The sequence below is a fragment of the Mytilus galloprovincialis genome, chromosome 7 (genome assembly GCF_965363235.1).
Source record: "Mytilus galloprovincialis chromosome 7, xbMytGall1.hap1.1, whole genome shotgun sequence".
NCBI classification, from domain to species: Eukaryota; Metazoa; Mollusca; class Bivalvia; order Mytilida; family Mytilidae; genus Mytilus; species Mytilus galloprovincialis.
In genome coordinates this window covers 71,869,067-71,883,194 of record NC_134844.1, presented here as the reverse complement: position 1 = coordinate 71,883,194, position 14,128 = coordinate 71,869,067, and the positions used below count along the sequence as shown (strand labels likewise).

Genomic DNA, 14,128 nt, shown 5'->3' with positions numbered 1-14,128 from the left:
AACTCTATAAATTTTTAGCGTTACGGAAAAACGCGGGGAAAAGAATTACGTCCCCTTCTACTGTTTCAATCATCGTTAATAGCGACGTCGCCTCAGAACGAGGGCAAACGATGGAAACTGCAGTCGGCCGGTAAGTTTTTTCCTCCTTCTAAAATTTATTTAAAAATTGCTGTACCGGTCAATTCCTTTAAAAAATAGAACAGGTGAACTGTTTATGTTTGTGTCAACTAAACGAGACAGTGAAAAGTCCGTGCTGATTGTGAAAAAGCGTTGAATTTATTTTCTGATTAATGAAATTTCCTAGGCTTTAAAAACTGCGTTCGTCGGACCTAGGATGAATCAACATGATCATGTTATTTCGTTCGATTAAGATTAAATACGTAAACGTATGATATACGTTTAAAAATGTATTCTCGCGACTTGTCGTATTTCACAAGCCGCTTTTTATTTTCACACCCGTTTTGTCATGCAGAAATCGTTTCATGCTGTCAGGTATTTGAAGCAAATCAAGATCTCGTGTTTCGTGTGCTTTTTGTATATAAATTTGCAAAATTTGTGTAGCTTTGGTTAAAATTAAAACACCGTGTTTGAGTAAGAAATAGGATTTGTAGGCTTTGGAAACTCGGAAAGATTTGAGTATCGCTTCTCGGCCTTTTGGCTAAGATCAAAGTGTAGTATCTGTTCTTATCAGCTTAATATCTGATACGTACCCCATGTGGGTACTTCGATATTAAACTGATTTTTGCAACTAGGTGAGATGTTAGGTGCTTGCACCGCTCTTGCCACGAGTTGGCCTGGTATTGCAGTACCTCCAGGATCGGCTCACTCCCCTGTTTGGGGAGAAAATTAAAATAGAAAAATAGCTTTCCCTTCAATAGCCTGCGAAACAGCCCCAGTAAAATATTCTCTAATGCTTTTCACTGAGCACTACATGTGTACTTTTTCTATATATCTTTCTTATTTAAGGAGTTTGCGTAAATTGTATAGTTTTACTCATTGTTGTAAATCATTCTACTTCTCGTGCATGTAAAATAAGTTGCATTTTCTTTTTTTTTTTTTTTTTTATGTCTGTTCTCTAAAAAGTTCTTTTCTTTTCTTGTAATGTAATATTTTTGTTGTCGCTTGCTTGTATTTATAACAGCACATGTCAGTGTATTAATGTATTCTCGTTCCTAAAAAGAAACTCTATAAATTTTTAGCGTTACGGAAAAACGCGGGGAAAAGAATTACGTCCCCTTCTACTGTTTCAATCATCGTTAATAGCGACGTCGCCTCAGAACGAGGGCAAACGATGGAAACTGCAGTCGGCCGGTAAGTTTTTTCCTCCTTCTAAAATTTATTTAAAAATTGCTGTACCGGTCAATTCCTTTAAAAAATAGAACAGGTGAACTGTTTATGTTTGTGTCAACTAAACGAGACAGTGAAAAGTCCGTGCTGATTGTGAAAAAGCGTTGAATTTATTTTCTGATTAATGAAATTTCCTAGGCTTTAAAAACTGCGTTCGTCGGACCTAGGATGAATCAACATGATCATGTTATTTCGTTCGATTAAGATTAAATACGTAAACGTATGATATACGTTTAAAAATGTATTCTCGCGACTTGTCGTATTTCACAAGCCGCTTTTTATTTTCACACCCGTTTTGTCATGCAGAAATCGTTTCATGCTGTCAGGTATTTGAAGCAAATCAAGATCTCGTGTTTCGTGTGCTTTTTGTATATAAATTTGCAAAATTTGTGTAGCTTTGGTTAAAATTAAAACACCGTGTTTGAGTAAGAAATAGGATTTGTAGGCTTTGGAAACTCGGAAAGATTTGAGTATCGCTTCTCGGCCTTTTGGCTAAGATCAAAGTGTAGTATCTGTTCTTATCAGCTTAATATCTGATACGTACCCCATGTGGGTACTTCGATATTAAACTGATTTTTGCAACTAGGTGAGATGTTAGGTGCTTGCACCGCTCTTGCCACGAGTTGGCCTGGTATTGCAGTACCTCCAGGATCGGCTCACTCCCCTGTTTGGGGAGAAAATTAAAATAGAAAAATAGCTTTCCCTTCAATAGCCTGCGAAACAGCCCCAGTAAAATATTCTCTAATGCTTTTCACTGAGCACTACATGTGTACTTTTTCTATATATCTTTCTTATTTAAGGAGTTTGCGTAAATTGTATAGTTTTACTCATTGTTGTAAATCATTCTACTTCTCGTGCATGTAAAATAAGTTGCATTTTCTTTTTTTTTTTTTTTTTTATGTCTGTTCTCTAAAAAGTTCTTTTCTTTTCTTGTAATGTAATATTTTTGTTGTCGCTTGCTTGTATTTATAACAGCACATGTCAGTGTATTAATGTATTCTCGTTCCTAAAAAGAAACTCTATAAATTTTTAGCGTTACGGAAAAACGCGGGGAAAAGAATTACGTCCCCTTCTACTGTTTCAATCATCGTTAATAGCGACGTCGCCTCAGAACGAGGGCAAACGATGGAAACTGCAGTCGGCCGGTAAGTTTTTTCCTCCTTCTAAAATTTATTTAAAAATTGCTGTACCGGTCAATTCCTTTAAAAAATAGAACAGGTGAACTGTTTATGTTTGTGTCAACTAAACGAGACAGTGAAAAGTCCGTGCTGATTGTGAAAAAGCGTTGAATTTATTTTCTGATTAATGAAATTTCCTAGGCTTTAAAAACTGCGTTCGTCGGACCTAGGATGAATCAACATGATCATGTTATTTCGTTCGATTAAGATTAAATACGTAAACGTATGATATACGTTTAAAAATGTATTCTCGCGACTTGTCGTATTTCACAAGCCGCTTTTTATTTTCACACCCGTTTTGTCATGCAGAAATCGTTTCATGCTGTCAGGTATTTGAAGCAAATCAAGATCTCGTGTTTCGTGTGCTTTTTGTATATAAATTTGCAAAATTTGTGTAGCTTTGGTTAAAATTAAAACACCGTGTTTGAGTAAGAAATAGGATTTGTAGGCTTTGGAAACTCGGAAAGATTTGAGTATCGCTTCTCGGCCTTTTGGCTAAGATCAAAGTGTAGTATCTGTTCTTATCAGCTTAATATCTGATACGTACCCCATGTGGGTACTTCGATATTAAACTGATTTTTGCAACTAGGTGAGATGTTAGGTGCTTGCACCGCTCTTGCCACGAGTTGGCCTGGTATTGCAGTACCTCCAGGATCGGCTCACTCCCCTGTTTGGGGAGAAAATTAAAATAGAAAAATAGCTTTCCCTTCAATAGCCTGCGAAACAGCCCCAGTAAAATATTCTCTAATGCTTTTCACTGAGCACTACATGTGTACTTTTTCTATATATCTTTCTTATTTAAGGAGTTTGCGTAAATTGTATAGTTTTACTCATTGTTGTAAATCATTCTACTTCTCGTGCATGTAAAATAAGTTGCATTTTCTTTTTTTTTTTTTTTTTTATGTCTGTTCTCTAAAAAGTTCTTTTCTTTTCTTGTAATGTAATATTTTTGTTGTCGCTTGCTTGTATTTATAACAGCACATGTCAGTGTATTAATGTATTCTCGTTCCTAAAAAGAAACTCTATAAATTTTTAGCGTTACGGAAAAACGCGGGGAAAAGAATTACGTCCCCTTCTACTGTTTCAATCATCGTTAATAGCGACGTCGCCTCAGAACGAGGGCAAACGATGGAAACTGCAGTCGGCCGGTAAGTTTTTTCCTCCTTCTAAAATTTATTTAAAAATTGCTGTACCGGTCAATTCCTTTAAAAAATAGAACAGGTGAACTGTTTATGTTTGTGTCAACTAAACGAGACAGTGAAAAGTCCGTGCTGATTGTGAAAAAGCGTTGAATTTATTTTCTGATTAATGAAATTTCCTAGGCTTTAAAAACTGCGTTCGTCGGACCTAGGATGAATCAACATGATCATGTTATTTCGTTCGATTAAGATTAAATACGTAAACGTATGATATACGTTTAAAAATGTATTCTCGCGACTTGTCGTATTTCACAAGCCGCTTTTTATTTTCACACCCGTTTTGTCATGCAGAAATCGTTTCATGCTGTCAGGTATTTGAAGCAAATCAAGATCTCGTGTTTCGTGTGCTTTTTGTATATAAATTTGCAAAATTTGTGTAGCTTTGGTTAAAATTAAAACACCGTGTTTGAGTAAGAAATAGGATTTGTAGGCTTTGGAAACTCGGAAAGATTTGAGTATCGCTTCTCGGCCTTTTGGCTAAGATCAAAGTGTAGTATCTGTTCTTATCAGCTTAATATCTGATACGTACCCCATGTGGGTACTTCGATATTAAACTGATTTTTGCAACTAGGTGAGATGTTAGGTGCTTGCACCGCTCTTGCCACGAGTTGGCCTGGTATTGCAGTACCTCCAGGATCGGCTCACTCCCCTGTTTGGGGAGAAAATTAAAATAGAAAAATAGCTTTCCCTTCAATAGCCTGCGAAACAGCCCCAGTAAAATATTCTCTAATGCTTTTCACTGAGCACTACATGTGTACTTTTTCTATATATCTTTCTTATTTAAGGAGTTTGCGTAAATTGTATAGTTTTACTCATTGTTGTAAATCATTCTACTTCTCGTGCATGTAAAATAAGTTGCATTTTCTTTTTTTTTTTTTTTTTATGTCTGTTCTCTAAAAAGTTCTTTTCTTTTCTTGTAATGTAATATTTTTGTTGTCGCTTGCTTGTATTTATAACAGCACATGTCAGTGTATTAATGTATTCTCGTTCCTAAAAAGAAACTCTATAAATTTTTAGCGTTACGGAAAAACGCGGGGAAAAGAATTACGTCCCCTTCTACTGTTTCAATCATCGTTAATAGCGACGTCGCCTCAGAACGAGGGCAAACGATGGAAACTGCAGTCGGCCGGTAAGTTTTTTCCTCCTTCTAAAATTTATTTAAAAATTGCTGTACCGGTCAATTCCTTTAAAAAATAGAACAGGTGAACTGTTTATGTTTGTGTCAACTAAACGAGACAGTGAAAAGTCCGTGCTGATTGTGAAAAAGCGTTGAATTTATTTTCTGATTAATGAAATTTCCTAGGCTTTAAAAACTGCGTTCGTCGGACCTAGGATGAATCAACATGATCATGTTATTTCGTTCGATTAAGATTAAATACGTAAACGTATGATATACGTTTAAAAATGTATTCTCGCGACTTGTCGTATTTCACAAGCCGCTTTTTATTTTCACACCCGTTTTGTCATGCAGAAATCGTTTCATGCTGTCAGGTATTTGAAGCAAATCAAGATCTCGTGTTTCGTGTGCTTTTTGTATATAAATTTGCAAAATTTGTGTAGCTTTGGTTAAAATTAAAACACCGTGTTTGAGTAAGAAATAGGATTTGTAGGCTTTGGAAACTCGGAAAGATTTGAGTATCGCTTCTCGGCCTTTTGGCTAAGATCAAAGTGTAGTATCTGTTCTTATCAGCTTAATATCTGATACGTACCCCATGTGGGTACTTCGATATTAAACTGATTTTTGCAACTAGGTGAGATGTTAGGTGCTTGCACCGCTCTTGCCACGAGTTGGCCTGGTATTGCAGTACCTCCAGGATCGGCTCACTCCCCTGTTTGGGGAGAAAATTAAAATAGAAAAATAGCTTTCCCTTCAATAGCCTGCGAAACAGCCCCAGTAAAATATTCTCTAATGCTTTTCACTGAGCACTACATGTGTACTTTTTCTATATATCTTTCTTATTTAAGGAGTTTGCGTAAATTGTATAGTTTTACTCATTGTTGTAAATCATTCTACTTCTCGTGCATGTAAAATAAGTTGCATTTTCTTTTTTTTTTTTTTTTTTATGTCTGTTCTCTAAAAAGTTCTTTTCTTTTCTTGTAATGTAATATTTTTGTTGTCGCTTGCTTGTATTTATAACAGCACATGTCAGTGTATTAATGTATTCTCGTTCCTAAAAAGAAACTCTATAAATTTTTAGCGTTACGGAAAAACGCGGGGAAAAGAATTACGTCCCCTTCTACTGTTTCAATCATCGTTAATAGCGACGTCGCCTCAGAACGAGGGCAAACGATGGAAACTGCAGTCGGCCGGTAAGTTTTTTCCTCCTTCTAAAATTTATTTAAAAATTGCTGTACCGGTCAATTCCTTTAAAAAATAGAACAGGTGAACTGTTTATGTTTGTGTCAACTAAACGAGACAGTGAAAAGTCCGTGCTGATTGTGAAAAAGCGTTGAATTTATTTTCTGATTAATGAAATTTCCTAGGCTTTAAAAACTGCGTTCGTCGGACCTAGGATGAATCAACATGATCATGTTATTTCGTTCGATTAAGATTAAATACGTAAACGTATGATATACGTTTAAAAATGTATTCTCGCGACTTGTCGTATTTCACAAGCCGCTTTTTATTTTCACACCCGTTTTGTCATGCAGAAATCGTTTCATGCTGTCAGGTATTTGAAGCAAATCAAGATCTCGTGTTTCGTGTGCTTTTTGTATATAAATTTGCAAAATTTGTGTAGCTTTGGTTAAAATTAAAACACCGTGTTTGAGTAAGAAATAGGATTTGTAGGCTTTGGAAACTCGGAAAGATTTGAGTATCGCTTCTCGGCCTTTTGGCTAAGATCAAAGTGTAGTATCTGTTCTTATCAGCTTAATATCTGATACGTACCCCATGTGGGTACTTCGATATTAAACTGATTTTTGCAACTAGGTGAGATGTTAGGTGCTTGCACCGCTCTTGCCACGAGTTGGCCTGGTATTGCAGTACCTCCAGGATCGGCTCACTCCCCTGTTTGGGGAGAAAATTAAAATAGAAAAATAGCTTTCCCTTCAATAGCCTGCGAAACAGCCCCAGTAAAATATTCTCTAATGCTTTTCACTGAGCACTACATGTGTACTTTTTCTATATATCTTTCTTATTTAAGGAGTTTGCGTAAATTGTATAGTTTTACTCATTGTTGTAAATCATTCTACTTCTCGTGCATGTAAAATAAGTTGCATTTTCTTTTTTTTTTTTTTTTTTATGTCTGTTCTCTAAAAAGTTCTTTTCTTTTCTTGTAATGTAATATTTTTGTTGTCGCTTGCTTGTATTTATAACAGCACATGTCAGTGTATTAATGTATTCTCGTTCCTAAAAAGAAACTCTATAAATTTTTAGCGTTACGGAAAAACGCGGGGAAAAGAATTACGTCCCCTTCTACTGTTTCAATCATCGTTAATAGCGACGTCGCCTCAGAACGAGGGCAAACGATGGAAACTGCAGTCGGCCGGTAAGTTTTTTCCTCCTTCTAAAATTTATTTAAAAATTGCTGTACCGGTCAATTCCTTTAAAAAATAGAACAGGTGAACTGTTTATGTTTGTGTCAACTAAACGAGACAGTGAAAAGTCCGTGCTGATTGTGAAAAAGCGTTGAATTTATTTTCTGATTAATGAAATTTCCTAGGCTTTAAAAACTGCGTTCGTCGGACCTAGGATGAATCAACATGATCATGTTATTTCGTTCGATTAAGATTAAATACGTAAACGTATGATATACGTTTAAAAATGTATTCTCGCGACTTGTCGTATTTCACAAGCCGCTTTTTATTTTCACACCCGTTTTGTCATGCAGAAATCGTTTCATGCTGTCAGGTATTTGAAGCAAATCAAGATCTCGTGTTTCGTGTGCTTTTTGTATATAAATTTGCAAAATTTGTGTAGCTTTGGTTAAAATTAAAACACCGTGTTTGAGTAAGAAATAGGATTTGTAGGCTTTGGAAACTCGGAAAGATTTGAGTATCGCTTCTCGGCCTTTTGGCTAAGATCAAAGTGTAGTATCTGTTCTTATCAGCTTAATATCTGATACGTACCCCATGTGGGTACTTCGATATTAAACTGATTTTTGCAACTAGGTGAGATGTTAGGTGCTTGCACCGCTCTTGCCACGAGTTGGCCTGGTATTGCAGTACCTCCAGGATCGGCTCACTCCCCTGTTTGGGGAGAAAATTAAAATAGAAAAATAGCTTTCCCTTCAATAGCCTGCGAAACAGCCCCAGTAAAATATTCTCTAATGCTTTTCACTGAGCACTACATGTGTACTTTTTCTATATATCTTTCTTATTTAAGGAGTTTGCGTAAATTGTATAGTTTTACTCATTGTTGTAAATCATTCTACTTCTCGTGCATGTAAAATAAGTTGCATTTTCTTTTTTTTTTTTTTTTTTATGTCTGTTCTCTAAAAAGTTCTTTTCTTTTCTTGTAATGTAATATTTTTGTTGTCGCTTGCTTGTATTTATAACAGCACATGTCAGTGTATTAATGTATTCTCGTTCCTAAAAAGAAACTCTATAAATTTTTAGCGTTACGGAAAAACGCGGGGAAAAGAATTACGTCCCCTTCTACTGTTTCAATCATCGTTAATAGCGACGTCGCCTCAGAACGAGGGCAAACGATGGAAACTGCAGTCGGCCGGTAAGTTTTTTCCTCCTTCTAAAATTTATTTAAAAATTGCTGTACCGGTCAATTCCTTTAAAAAATAGAACAGGTGAACTGTTTATGTTTGTGTCAACTAAACGAGACAGTGAAAAGTCCGTGCTGATTGTGAAAAAGCGTTGAATTTATTTTCTGATTAATGAAATTTCCTAGGCTTTAAAAACTGCGTTCGTCGGACCTAGGATGAATCAACATGATCATGTTATTTCGTTCGATTAAGATTAAATACGTAAACGTATGATATACGTTTAAAAATGTATTCTCGCGACTTGTCGTATTTCACAAGCCGCTTTTTATTTTCACACCCGTTTTGTCATGCAGAAATCGTTTCATGCTGTCAGGTATTTGAAGCAAATCAAGATCTCGTGTTTCGTGTGCTTTTTGTATATAAATTTGCAAAATTTGTGTAGCTTTGGTTAAAATTAAAACACCGTGTTTGAGTAAGAAATAGGATTTGTAGGCTTTGGAAACTCGGAAAGATTTGAGTATCGCTTCTCGGCCTTTTGGCTAAGATCAAAGTGTAGTATCTGTTCTTATCAGCTTAATATCTGATACGTACCCCATGTGGGTACTTCGATATTAAACTGATTTTTGCAACTAGGTGAGATGTTAGGTGCTTGCACCGCTCTTGCCACGAGTTGGCCTGGTATTGCAGTACCTCCAGGATCGGCTCACTCCCCTGTTTGGGGAGAAAATTAAAATAGAAAAATAGCTTTCCCTTCAATAGCCTGCGAAACAGCCCCAGTAAAATATTCTCTAATGCTTTTCACTGAGCACTACATGTGTACTTTTTCTATATATCTTTCTTATTTAAGGAGTTTGCGTAAATTGTATAGTTTTACTCATTGTTGTAAATCATTCTACTTCTCGTGCATGTAAAATAAGTTGCATTTTCTTTTTTTTTTTTTTTTTTATGTCTGTTCTCTAAAAAGTTCTTTTCTTTTCTTGTAATGTAATATTTTTGTTGTCGCTTGCTTGTATTTATAACAGCACATGTCAGTGTATTAATGTATTCTCGTTCCTAAAAAGAAACTCTATAAATTTTTAGCGTTACGGAAAAACGCGGGGAAAAGAATTACGTCCCCTTCTACTGTTTCAATCATCGTTAATAGCGACGTCGCCTCAGAACGAGGGCAAACGATGGAAACTGCAGTCGGCCGGTAAGTTTTTTCCTCCTTCTAAAATTTATTTAAAAATTGCTGTACCGGTCAATTCCTTTAAAAAATAGAACAGGTGAACTGTTTATGTTTGTGTCAACTAAACGAGACAGTGAAAAGTCCGTGCTGATTGTGAAAAAGCGTTGAATTTATTTTCTGATTAATGAAATTTCCTAGGCTTTAAAAACTGCGTTCGTCGGACCTAGGATGAATCAACATGATCATGTTATTTCGTTCGATTAAGATTAAATACGTAAACGTATGATATACGTTTAAAAATGTATTCTCGCGACTTGTCGTATTTCACAAGCCGCTTTTTATTTTCACACCCGTTTTGTCATGCAGAAATCGTTTCATGCTGTCAGGTATTTGAAGCAAATCAAGATCTCGTGTTTCGTGTGCTTTTTGTATATAAATTTGCAAAATTTGTGTAGCTTTGGTTAAAATTAAAACACCGTGTTTGAGTAAGAAATAGGATTTGTAGGCTTTGGAAACTCGGAAAGATTTGAGTATCGCTTCTCGGCCTTTTGGCTAAGATCAAAGTGTAGTATCTGTTCTTATCAGCTTAATATCTGATACGTACCCCATGTGGGTACTTCGATATTAAACTGATTTTTGCAACTAGGTGAGATGTTAGGTGCTTGCACCGCTCTTGCCACGAGTTGGCCTGGTATTGCAGTACCTCCAGGATCGGCTCACTCCCCTGTTTGGGGAGAAAATTAAAATAGAAAAATAGCTTTCCCTTCAATAGCCTGCGAAACAGCCCCAGTAAAATATTCTCTAATGCTTTTCACTGAGCACTACATGTGTACTTTTTCTATATATCTTTCTTATTTAAGGAGTTTGCGTAAATTGTATAGTTTTACTCATTGTTGTAAATCATTCTACTTCTCGTGCATGTAAAATAAGTTGCATTTTCTTTTTTTTTTTTTTTTTTATGTCTGTTCTCTAAAAAGTTCTTTTCTTTTCTTGTAATGTAATATTTTTGTTGTCGCTTGCTTGTATTTATAACAGCACATGTCAGTGTATTAATGTATTCTCGTTCCTAAAAAGAAACTCTATAAATTTTTAGCGTTACGGAAAAACGCGGGGAAAAGAATTACGTCCCCTTCTACTGTTTCAATCATCGTTAATAGCGACGTCGCCTCAGAACGAGGGCAAACGATGGAAACTGCAGTCGGCCGGTAAGTTTTTTCCTCCTTCTAAAATTTATTTAAAAATTGCTGTACCGGTCAATTCCTTTAAAAAATAGAACAGGTGAACTGTTTATGTTTGTGTCAACTAAACGAGACAGTGAAAAGTCCGTGCTGATTGTGAAAAAGCGTTGAATTTATTTTCTGATTAATGAAATTTCCTAGGCTTTAAAAACTGCGTTCGTCGGACCTAGGATGAATCAACATGATCATGTTATTTCGTTCGATTAAGATTAAATACGTAAACGTATGATATACGTTTAAAAATGTATTCTCGCGACTTGTCGTATTTCACAAGCCGCTTTTTATTTTCACACCCGTTTTGTCATGCAGAAATCGTTTCATGCTGTCAGGTATTTGAAGCAAATCAAGATCTCGTGTTTCGTGTGCTTTTTGTATATAAATTTGCAAAATTTGTGTAGCTTTGGTTAAAATTAAAACACCGTGTTTGAGTAAGAAATAGGATTTGTAGGCTTTGGAAACTCGGAAAGATTTGAGTATCGCTTCTCGGCCTTTTGGCTAAGATCAAAGTGTAGTATCTGTTCTTATCAGCTTAATATCTGATACGTACCCCATGTGGGTACTTCGATATTAAACTGATTTTTGCAACTAGGTGAGATGTTAGGTGCTTGCACCGCTCTTGCCACGAGTTGGCCTGGTATTGCAGTACCTCCAGGATCGGCTCACTCCCCTGTTTGGGGAGAAAATTAAAATAGAAAAATAGCTTTCCCTTCAATAGCCTGCGAAACAGCCCCAGTAAAATATTCTCTAATGCTTTTCACTGAGCACTACATGTGTACTTTTTCTATATATCTTTCTTATTTAAGGAGTTTGCGTAAATTGTATAGTTTTACTCATTGTTGTAAATCATTCTACTTCTCGTGCATGTAAAATAAGTTGCATTTTCTTTTTTTTTTTTTTTTTTATGTCTGTTCTCTAAAAAGTTCTTTTCTTTTCTTGTAATGTAATATTTTTGTTGTCGCTTGCTTGTATTTATAACAGCACATGTCAGTGTATTAATGTATTCTCGTTCCTAAAAAGAAACTCTATAAATTTTTAGCGTTACGGAAAAACGCGGGGAAAAGAATTACGTCCCCTTCTACTGTTTCAATCATCGTTAATAGCGACGTCGCCTCAGAACGAGGGCAAACGATGGAAACTGCAGTCGGCCGGTAAGTTTTTTCCTCCTTCTAAAATTTATTTAAAAATTGCTGTACCGGTCAATTCCTTTAAAAAATAGAACAGGTGAACTGTTTATGTTTGTGTCAACTAAACGAGACAGTGAAAAGTCCGTGCTGATTGTGAAAAAGCGTTGAATTTATTTTCTGATTAATGAAATTTCCTAGGCTTTAAAAACTGCGTTCGTCGGACCTAGGATGAATCAACATGATCATGTTATTTCGTTCGATTAAGATTAAATACGTAAACGTATGATATACGTTTAAAAATGTATTCTCGCGACTTGTCGTATTTCACAAGCCGCTTTTTATTTTCACACCCGTTTTGTCATGCAGAAATCGTTTCATGCTGTCAGGTATTTGAAGCAAATCAAGATCTCGTGTTTCGTGTGCTTTTTGTATATAAATTTGCAAAATTTGTGTAGCTTTGGTTAAAATTAAAACACCGTGTTTGAGTAAGAAATAGGATTTGTAGGCTTTGGAAACTCGGAAAGATTTGAGTATCGCTTCTCGGCCTTTTGGCTAAGATCAAAGTGTAGTATCTGTTCTTATCAGCTTAATATCTGATACGTACCCCATGTGGGTACTTCGATATTAAACTGATTTTTGCAACTAGGTGAGATGTTAGGTGCTTGCACCGCTCTTGCCACGAGTTGGCCTGGTATTGCAGTACCTCCAGGATCGGCTCACTCCCCTGTTTGGGGAGAAAATTAAAATAGAAAAATAGCTTTCCCTTCAATAGCCTGCGAAACAGCCCCAGTAAAATATTCTCTAATGCTTTTCACTGAGCACTACATGTGTACTTTTTCTATATATCTTTCTTATTTAAGGAGTTTGCGTAAATTGTATAGTTTTACTCATTGTTGTAAATCATTCTACTTCTCGTGCATGTAAAATAAGTTGCATTTTCTTTTTTTTTTTTTTTTTTATGTCTGTTCTCTAAAAAGTTCTTTTCTTTTCTTGTAATGTAATATTTTTGTTGTCGCTTGCTTGTATTTATAACAGCACATGTCAGTGTATTAATGTATTCTCGTTCCTAAAAAGAAACTCTATAAATTTTTAGCGTTACGGAAAAACGCGGGGAAAAGAATTACGTCCCCTTCTACTGTTTCAATCATCGTTAATAGCGACGTCGCCTCAGAACGAGGGCAAACGATGGAAACTGCAGTCGGCCGGTAAGTTTTTTCCTCCTTCTAAAATTTATTTAAAAATTGCTGTACCGGTCAATTCCTTTAAAAAATAGAACAGGTGAACTGTTTATGTTTGTGTCAACTAAACGAGACAGTGAAAAGTCCGTGCTGATTGTGAAAAAGCGTTGAATTTATTTTCTGATTAATGAAATTTCCTAGGCTTTAAAAACTGCGTTCGTCGGACCTAGGATGAATCAACATGATCATGTTATTTCGTTCGATTAAGATTAAATACGTAAACGTATGATATACGTTTAAAAATGTATTCTCGCGACTTGTCGTATTTCACAAGCCGCTTTTTATTTTCACACCCGTTTTGTCATGCAGAAATCGTTTCATGCTGTCAGGTATTTGAAGCAAATCAAGATCTCGTGTTTCGTGTGCTTTTTGTATATAAATTTGCAAAATTTGTGTAGCTTTGGTTAAAATTAAAACACCGTGTTTGAGTAAGAAATAGGATTTGTAGGCTTTGGAAACTCGGAAAGATTTGAGTATCGCTTCTCGGCCTTTTGGCTAAGATCAAAGTGTAGTATCTGTTCTTATCAGCTTAATATCTGATACGTACCCCATGTGGGTACTTCGATATTAAACTGATTTTTGCAACTAGGTGAGATGTTAGGTGCTTGCACCGCTCTTGCCACGAGTTGGCCTGGTATTGCAGTACCTCCAGGATCGGCTCACTCCCCTGTTTGGGGAGAAAATTAAAATAGAAAAATAGCTTTCCCTTCAATAGCCTGCGAAACAGCCCCAGTAAAATATTCTCTAATGCTTTTCACTGAGCACTACATGTGTACTTTTTCTATATATCTTTCTTATTTAAGGAGTTTGCGTAAATTGTATAGTTTTACTCATTGTTGTAAATCATTCTACTTCTCGTGCATGTAAAATAAGTTGCATTTTCTTTTTTTTTTTTTTTTTTATGTCTGTTCTCTAAAAAGTTCTTTTCTTTTCTTGTAATGTAATATTTTTGTTGTCGCTTGCTTGTATTTATAA

At 35.7% G+C, this 14,128-nt stretch overlaps 12 non-coding genes across 12 annotated transcripts; all 12 read left to right on the top strand.

Moving 5' to 3' along the window:
* Positions 1-638: 638 nt before the first annotated feature.
* Positions 639-831, top strand: LOC143084480 (U2 spliceosomal RNA). The gene has a single exon (XR_012981102.1). It is a non-coding gene; the product is annotated as a U2 spliceosomal RNA (small nuclear RNA).
* A 988-nt stretch (positions 832-1,819) lies between these two features.
* On the top strand, positions 1,820-2,012 carry LOC143084478 (U2 spliceosomal RNA). The gene has a single exon (XR_012981101.1). It is a non-coding gene; the product is annotated as a U2 spliceosomal RNA (small nuclear RNA).
* Positions 2,013-3,000: 988 nt separating this feature from the next.
* On the top strand, positions 3,001-3,193 carry LOC143084477 (U2 spliceosomal RNA). The gene has a single exon (XR_012981100.1). It is a non-coding gene; the product is annotated as a U2 spliceosomal RNA (small nuclear RNA).
* Positions 3,194-4,181: 988 nt separating this feature from the next.
* On the top strand, positions 4,182-4,374 carry LOC143084476 (U2 spliceosomal RNA). The gene has a single exon (XR_012981099.1). It is a non-coding gene; the product is annotated as a U2 spliceosomal RNA (small nuclear RNA).
* A 987-nt stretch (positions 4,375-5,361) lies between these two features.
* Positions 5,362-5,554, top strand: LOC143084475 (U2 spliceosomal RNA). Its single transcript, XR_012981098.1, has one exon. It is a non-coding gene; the product is annotated as a U2 spliceosomal RNA (small nuclear RNA).
* A 988-nt stretch (positions 5,555-6,542) lies between these two features.
* LOC143084474 (U2 spliceosomal RNA) lies at positions 6,543-6,735 on the top strand. The gene has a single exon (XR_012981097.1). It is a non-coding gene; the product is annotated as a U2 spliceosomal RNA (small nuclear RNA).
* Positions 6,736-7,723: 988 nt separating this feature from the next.
* On the top strand, positions 7,724-7,916 carry LOC143084472 (U2 spliceosomal RNA). The gene has a single exon (XR_012981095.1). It is a non-coding gene; the product is annotated as a U2 spliceosomal RNA (small nuclear RNA).
* A 988-nt stretch (positions 7,917-8,904) lies between these two features.
* LOC143084471 (U2 spliceosomal RNA) lies at positions 8,905-9,097 on the top strand. The gene has a single exon (XR_012981094.1). It is a non-coding gene; the product is annotated as a U2 spliceosomal RNA (small nuclear RNA).
* A 988-nt stretch (positions 9,098-10,085) lies between these two features.
* On the top strand, positions 10,086-10,278 carry LOC143084470 (U2 spliceosomal RNA). Its single transcript, XR_012981093.1, has one exon. It is a non-coding gene; the product is annotated as a U2 spliceosomal RNA (small nuclear RNA).
* Positions 10,279-11,266: 988 nt separating this feature from the next.
* LOC143084469 (U2 spliceosomal RNA) lies at positions 11,267-11,459 on the top strand. Its single transcript, XR_012981092.1, has one exon. It is a non-coding gene; the product is annotated as a U2 spliceosomal RNA (small nuclear RNA).
* A 988-nt stretch (positions 11,460-12,447) lies between these two features.
* LOC143084468 (U2 spliceosomal RNA) lies at positions 12,448-12,640 on the top strand. Its single transcript, XR_012981091.1, has one exon. It is a non-coding gene; the product is annotated as a U2 spliceosomal RNA (small nuclear RNA).
* Positions 12,641-13,628: 988 nt separating this feature from the next.
* LOC143084546 (U2 spliceosomal RNA) lies at positions 13,629-13,821 on the top strand. Its single transcript, XR_012981166.1, has one exon. It is a non-coding gene; the product is annotated as a U2 spliceosomal RNA (small nuclear RNA).
* The last annotated feature ends 307 nt before the right edge of the window (positions 13,822-14,128 follow it).